Raw genomic sequence first — 7,922 nt, forward strand, 5'->3', positions numbered from 1 at the left:
TGTTGTTTTGGCGGGTCCGGGCTGGGGATTCGAACCCGCCACCTTAGGTGTACGTGGCTGGCGCCTTAGCCGGTTGAGCTATAGGCACCGAGCCAAATAGAATACTCTTTAGCTTCCCCTAAACTCTCTACGACTGAGACCAGTTCTTCTCCACTTGCAGAAAGTGACATCTGTCCAAATGTCATCTTATGCCTGTCTTCCCAAGTGCCATTTAAGCAAGCGGAGGTTCCTAAGGCTGGAAGGAACCAGCGGTTATCAGGCCCCCCTGCCTCCCGCAGGACTGACCTCAAAAACTTTTGCTGAAAAGTCTTAGATCTTTTTTTTTTTTTTTTTTAAGAGATCTCTAGTAAGGATGTTTTTGTTGGTTTTTCAAATCGTGTTCCAAATCCTGTTGTTTTTAAAATCTCAAGTCTTTTCCTGCTTTGACACCAGCAAGCGGCAGAGAGGATAAGGTGTTTCTTCAGCCATCCTGCTTCCTTCCATTTCTGTCTGTTCTCAGGCTTTTTTTTCCTTAACCATCTTTTATGCCCAACTTTGTGTGCTGGGCTGATGCAAGTGAGCCCAGAGGTCTGAACGACAGGGCAGCCCCCATCGCTGTGGTCCCCTCAGCTCTTGTTTTCTGGGCAGAGAGTTACCAGGTAATCTCCACACTCCTTTTACCCCCATGTCCTGTTTGGTACCCAGTTACCTTAGTGATCATGCTGGCCCCTCGTCAGAGCCAAAGCTTGTTTTATTTATACAAATGAAGACTATGCTTTCTGTCAGGAGAGACAAGGTGTTGTATGATGATGATTATTAATTTGCTATTGACATAAAGAAAAATAAACCATTTGTTTTCTTGGTAATTTGTCTTTCTTTCTGTTCTCTTCAATCTCAGCAGGGGAGAATTGCAGAAAAGGGTGGCATTATCTCTGCAGAGGGGGTTCTTATATCCTTAACCCCACCCAGACTCCTACCCATGTCCAGGCCACAAGGAAGGGCCCACCCGGTGCCTTTTCAACCTGGGCTGTCCCGTGCACGTCCTACTGGTCACCGGTGCCTATTGAGTACTAAAATGTGATTGGCCCCTAGATCAGATGTGTTATCAATGTAAAGTACATACCAGTTATTAAGGCTTAATATTTTTAAAAATGTGAAATATCTCATAATATTTTTCTATTCATTACATGTTGAAATAATATGTTTTGTATATTGGGTTAAATAAAATATATATCAAAATGAATTTCTCCTGTTTCTTTTACCATTTTTTAATGTGACCACTTGAAAATTTGAATTTACATGTGTACTGATCTGGAACAGTGCACCTACACTGGGCCTGGGGGAGAAGCAAAGGAGATAGGCGTTGGCAGCAGCCTCAGGATTAGCAACCTGATAGCAATATTCCCGACTGTTAGGTACCGATGCTTTCTGTATGCTGAGCACTGTGCAAGGGACTCTCTGTGCTGTGTGTCACGGATTCCTCCCAGCAGTAGTACTGAGGACATTTTCCCCATCTTACCAAGGAGATCAGAGAGATTCAGTATCTTTTCCCGGGCCTCCCAGTGGGGACTTTGAAGGAATCCAGGTCTTTCAAAGCTCATTCTTTCCATCTTCACTTTAAAGAGGTCTGTTGAGAAGAAGTGAGGGCCTCACTTTTTACCAGGAGGTTGTCAGTTTTCCAAGAAATGCTGAGATGTGGGGTCCTCATCTCCCTGAGCTCATTACTAACTTTCTTCCTGAAGGCCACGTTCCCTCCCTTTGACAAAGGGCAGGGTCTGTGGCCTGGTTCCCAGCTGCCCTTCCAGAGTGTTCCAGTTCCTCCCACCTGCCTCCTTCCTGGGATTCTGTCTGCGATCTGCAATGAATGAAGTTGGAGCAACCAGAAGCACTTCAGGGATGGCACCCTCACCTGAACTGTCACTCTCAGTGTTGCCAGGACAACCAGCCACTGTTGATTTTCAAGCTTGGTTTCTCAGGGATTGGCATGTTCATGTGGCTGAGGGGGTTGGAGGTTGAAGGTAGAGCAGCAGCCCCCGCAGCCTGGGAGAGGAGACAGTGTCAGGTCAGGGCACCTTTCCCTCTATTCCAGGTAAGTGACATCGCAGGTGATGAGTAATGCTTGGAACATGTCTTCTCTGTTGAGAATTCGCCTTGGATGAGGTATTGAAGTAGAATATAGAATCAGCTGGAAGTTCAAGTGGAAGTCAAGTGACTCTTTGAGGGTCACTTAGTGGTCCTTGGATTCTTGTTCTGGGGAGAGCCAAAGTGGGGAGGCACTTGGGCTTCTCCCAGCCTTACCCAGGGTCCCTGGCTTCAGGCTCCATCCCTGAGTCCAGCCCAGGGGGAGGCAGTGGTGCCTGGTCTCCCATGCCAGTGGTTTTCATGCTGTTCTGGAGTTCTGTTCCTTTCCCTTGAGTCTGGCCTGGCCAGTGAGCTGTGATGGAAACAAGGCTACATGGCTTCCAAGGCCAGGTCAAAAGCAGCCTGGCAGCATCAGCACTGGTCTTCTGACAGCCTAGGGGAGCTCTGAGCTGCTGCACTGGAGAGACTCAGTGTGGGCACTCCTGGGGACAGGTCCCACTGATGCTGCCAGGTGACCTTGATCAGTACCACCCCGGGCAGAAGAATCACCCACTCCAGCAGCCCCTGACTGAATTCTTGACCCTAAAAGCATGAGATACACTAAAGTTGTTTTAAGCCACTAAGTTTCAGGACATCATGTTTACATAGCAATACAAAACAGAGCAGAGGCCCACTGCCCTGCCTCTGGAAAATATTAGGATAAGTGGACTATGCTCTGAGGCCCGCAAATTCTATTCCTTACAGGCAGATCCACATGGGCTCCCTGAGTCCCTCCCGTAACTAGACTTGAACCCAGGAGCACCATTTCTGCTCCAGCTGACCTGCACCCCCAGACCTGCCCCAGGAGGGGCACCTTGCCCAGATCCTCATTGCAGGGTGGGATCTGTAGCCCTTGGCCTTTGGGTTATTCATTCATTTGTTCATTCGAAAGCTATTGAGAACCCATCATGTGGCAGGCCCTGTTTTAGGATCTGGGGATGTACGTGTCACTATGTAAGTTTTGAGACAGACTGTGTCATGGCCCATTATTTCACTTGTAAGAAACACAGTCGACAGCGTCCTTTGTCATTCACCCCTACACGGTTCAACTAGCTTGGCTTATCAGTGTTGCTGGGAGGACTTCCTTGGTTTCCTCTTACTTTTTAGTGGTGGAGACACAACAATCAAGGAGACAGAATTACAGAGTGAATTAAATGCTTTTAAGAAAATAAAGCAGAGAAGGGTAACAAAGATGGACTCTTCCAAAATGTTCACTGTCACACCTCCACAACTCCATGTAGCATAGAGTTTGAGGGCTTTTATTCCCCCTGAAGTCTGTCTAAGGGCTGAGGACTCTAGGGGCTGTGGATTCCTGGTTGAGGATGACCAAGAGCCACTTTAGGGCACACGAAGGTGATGTCAATGAGCCCCCCAAGCCCCAGTCCCCCATCCCCAGATAGAACACCCTGGTTCCAGGAGGAGGTTGGGCCCTGTGCAGGCTAGTGATTGGCCGTGGAAGGCCAGGGGCTGTCGGTGTGCTCTCAGGCATGCACAGGGCAGATGAGCATGCTGTGACGTGTGGCTGGTGCTGAGATGCCAGGCAGGAAGGCCGCACCCTCTGGCTGTGTGGCCGTCACTGGGCTTGCTGTGGGCTCCCCAGTGCTTCTCTTGTGCAGCACATCTGTCCTCGCAAAAAGCCTCTGATGGAGGGGTTGTGGTGGCCTCACTCTGCAGAGAAGAAAGGCAGGAGGTAAGTGATAGAATCAGGTATACCTGTCCAAATAAACTTGCCCTGCCCGGGAAGGGTCAGACTCATGCCCCTCCCAGGAAATAGGAATGCCACCAATCCTGGCTGCCCTCGCCCTGTAAATCCCCGTCCACCATAGCCCACCTGTGGATTGCTCCCTAGTCAGGAATCTCACTCCACCTGCACTTTCGGTGGAATAAAAGCCACTTGAATTGCACAAACTGGATCTCTGTCTTCCTTTCATCTCGAGTCTCGCAATGATTTTATCCTTGGGTCTGGAACCTTTCAGTAAGCACCCTCCCGAAGGCCCCTGGGTAGTTGGAGGGGCCAGCCCTACGGCCTCACCTCTTAACCTCAATGTCCTGCCCCTAACCCCGTGGGGTGCTAGGGTTTGGAAAGGCCAGTAGACAGAGGACCCAGGTCGGAGGTGGACAAGTTCGGTCATGTTTCTGGGAATGGGGTGGAAGGTAGATGGTGCTGGCCTGAGTGTGATCCGGTGTAGGGCTGGGGAATAACATTTGGAAGTGCCAGATACAGTACAGGTGTCTCCTACATGTTATGTCACCTCCTTATCACCCTGGCTGGGCTGGCTGTCTCAAGAGCCCCTGACAGGACAGGAAACCTCCCCAAGGTGACCCACTACCAAGGCAAGATTCCAAAGTCATTTTCCAAAACCCAGTGCCAGGTGGTTTTTGGACCTTCTCCTTCTACCTCCCCCACCCCCCTGGTCCCTGAGCTCTGAGCAAACCAGGGAAAACAAGTCCCCCATGGATGGCTGGTGTGGGGACGCTGCTGCTTACCTCCCTCTGGGCATCTCGCCTGCGGGGCAGCTCCAGGGGCTCTGGACTGGGCGGCAAACCGCTGGGAAGGCCAGCTGTTCTGGGGCTTGCACAAGGCTCCCTCTGTTCTGGAAGCATTTCAGAGACGCAGACATTCTGTGCTTCCCGGTGAGCTGAAGGGTTCTTTGCTCCTGCTGTGAGCTGATTTTCAGTGGCCTAACCAGCCCGGGTTCACCTTTGGTAAAACAAACAATGGCACAGAAACCTGGTCTAGTTCCACCCAGGGCCAACTGGGGAGGGGTCTGAAGGAACAGTCTCCCACCCCACTTCCCTGGCAGCCAAGGGAGAAATCTCATTTAAACAATTGACTGAGCCAAAAGGAACATTTGAGTCATTTATTTCCTGCTGTGTGTGAAAAGCCCACAGGACTGACAAAGGCAAGGCCTTGTGCTCATGGGTCTCTGAGCAAGCTGGAGGGGGTGGGGTGGGGGGGGGAGCAGTGGAAACCCTTGGAAATTCAGAGAGTGAACCCTGCACCCCTCGCCCAGGCCAGTTGATTTGCATGACGGATGGAAGGTAAGTGGGGTTGTTTAGTGAAAAGGGCTCCATCCCACACGCTGTCACTGCTCTGCCAAGTGGTTTCAATCGGTCCTTCATTTATTTCCTGTTTCTCCCTTCATCACATTCAGCCCAATGCCCCCTGGATGCCAGTCTTTGTTACAGATGTCTCCGTTTTCTCTGGCAGGACTAACCTGCCATCCTGAAGGAGCCGGCTGCTCAGGTTGCTGAGAGGAGATCTCGTGCTCCAAATAAGGTGAGGCTGCCGGGAGGTTCAGCACTGAGCGTCCTCCAGGCAGAATCTCCCCTGTTATGGCAGGAACAACTCCCATGACCTTCTAGGCATTCTAGACCTAAAGCAAATACAAGGTCCCTGTTTTCAGGAAGGCCCTGTGTTTTCTTAGTCACACGGATTGAGATTTTTAAAAAAGAACAGCTTCATCTGGCTCGGTACCTGTAGCTCAGCAGCTAGGGTGCTGGCCACATACACCTGGACTGGTGGGTTTGAACCTGGCCCAGGCCTGCCAAACCAACAATGACAACTACAAAAACAACAACAAAAATAGCTGGGCGTTGTGGCAGGCGCCTACAGTCCCAGCTACTTAGGAAGCTGAGGCAAGAGAATCACTTAAACCCAAGAGTTTGAGGTTGCTGTGAGCTATTATTCCACGGCACTCTACCAAGGTTGACATAGTGAGACTCTGTTTCAAAAACAAATAAATAAATAAAAATAACAGCTTCGTGGAGATGTAATGCACATGCCCTAAGATTCACCTAATGTGTATAGGTCAGTAGTTCTTAGTATATTCATGGAATTCTGCAACCATCACCTCTATCTAACAGTAGAACTGTTTCTTCACCCCTAAGAAAGCCCCCCCATTGCCATCCTTCCCCTCCTCTCCTTTGCTGACCTAGGCAACCACCAGTTCACTCTCTGTCTCCATAGATTGGCCTATCCTAGAGATTTCCTATGAATGAGATCATGGAATATGTGGCCCTTGGTGTTAGAGTGAAGTTTTTAAAAGGTTCATGTACTCTTATCAAAGGCAGCCTTCCCAACCTGGGTTGGAGAGAGGGGATGGGTGGGAGTCCTACATTGGGAATGGAAAATTGGATGTGATATAAGGGACCCTAGAGATACACATATAAAGAAAATCTCAGGACCCCTGCCCATCCTCCTTATGCAAAAGTGAAAGCCTTATGCAAGCCTGGTGGCTGAGTCAAGCAACACCCCCTTCCAGCTAAATAGCTGTCACAACATTATGTATCAGCCAGATATCTGTGGAAATATAAAAGGTCTCAAGCACCTACCATGACTGCCCACACGATCATTCAAAAGGCAATTTTTAGCTGATCTCCCATAAAGAAGGACAAGTAAAATGTAACTTCAGCTCTGTAGGGTAAGTCTAGCTCCTAAAACTCAAGCCTCTTGGGGTCTGCACTAATAATATTAGTAAGTTTATCTTCCCAGGGGAAGAACAGAGATGAGATGAGATCAAACATTTGTCCCCCTACCCAGGGACAGCTGCGTTATTGATGCTTCCTTCATTCCCTTTATCTTTTTAAATGTCTGTGTTATCTTAGACAAAATGTAGCTCTCCTGTCTCACAAGAATGCAACCCTTTGCCGCACTGCCCACCCCTCCTCCTTTTTCTTTCTGTGTGGCCACTCACCTTAAATACTGAGTTCCCAAATTCCTTTTCAGGAAACACCAGTCCCAGATGCATCTGTGGCTTGTGTTTTTCTCAAGTGCTTCCTCAAACTTTGGCTGAATAAACCTCCATTGATTGAGATCTTTGCCTTAGTCACTTATTTTGGGTTGTCATAGGACGCTCTGGAGAGAGGTAACAGGAGGGGGTCCGGTCACTGCTCTTTAGAGCCCTGGGTGCTAGGTTTAAGCTTTATCTTTCAGCCAAGGCTATGTTACCCTCAGGCCTTCAATGAAGTCCATTATGCACAACAGCCTTGGGCTGCCTTGTGCTTTGGGTAATGAAGGGTCTGGGTCCCTTTTGTGGTAAAGTTGGATAGGAGAGAAATGGAGGCAACTATCTGGTGGTACCACTTTAAGCTCTTGGCTCCTAGTAGATGCCCTGGTCTCACTGAGGTTACTAATGAGCCTCCACCGTAAGGCCAAGGCTGTGGCAGCCCTGAGTGTGCCCTCCATTCTGTCCCCTGGTTCCCGTCCTCATGTCCCATGTTCACGTGACTCTGTCCTGTCAGAGTGCCAACTCCTCTCACGGCTGTTGGCTAGAGAATGCCTTCCTCAGAGTGCATATTTGGTAAGCTCACAGACAAATTAGGCATGAAAAAACATTATAGAGCTAATAAATGATTTTAAAACATTTGATAGAGACATTATAAGCATGTTTGACCAATAAACCTAGGCAAAAATGTCTTCATTAAATTGAGAAGGTGTTTTTATTTTATGAACAAATTAAAAGCTACCCTATATTTTGCCATGTGTAATGTGCACCTGTGTTTTTGGCCCAAAATATCAGGAAAAAATCTTTTGTTCTAATTTTTTAATTCAAAATTTTATTTGTTTATATTTGAGTACTTCTTTTTTTGTATTTTAAAGGAATTTTGTAAAACTATCAACTAGTTTCCTAGCTCTCCCCCAAGTATAGGAAGAGACATATATGGCTCTAAGAGAAACACGTAGCTCTTCGTTGGCTGAAAATGCTTTTGTTGCAAGTTTGTCAAAAGTTCAACAAAACCAATTACTGTAGTGGATAATCATTATTATCCATAATGTATGGATATCATTATTGTTTTCTAGAGTTACAATGTTAATGCCT

At 48.1% G+C, this 7,922-nt stretch overlaps 1 long non-coding RNA gene across 1 annotated transcript; it reads right to left on the minus strand.

Annotated features, from left to right (window-relative positions):
• Nucleotides 1–3,238: 3,238 nt before the first annotated feature.
• On the minus strand, nt 3,239–4,841 carry LOC111723520. The gene is made up of 2 exons (XR_002772046.1): nt 4,588–4,841; nt 3,239–3,768 (listed from the first exon to the last, which is right to left on the minus strand). It is a non-coding gene; the product is annotated as an uncharacterized LOC111723520 (long non-coding RNA).
• Nucleotides 4,842–7,922: the final 3,081 nt, after the last annotated feature.

Source organism: Otolemur garnettii, unplaced genomic scaffold (genome assembly GCF_000181295.1).
Source record: "Otolemur garnettii isolate 467f Iridium unplaced genomic scaffold, OtoGar3 scaffold00012, whole genome shotgun sequence".
NCBI lineage: Eukaryota > Metazoa > Chordata > Mammalia > Primates > Galagidae > Otolemur > Otolemur garnettii.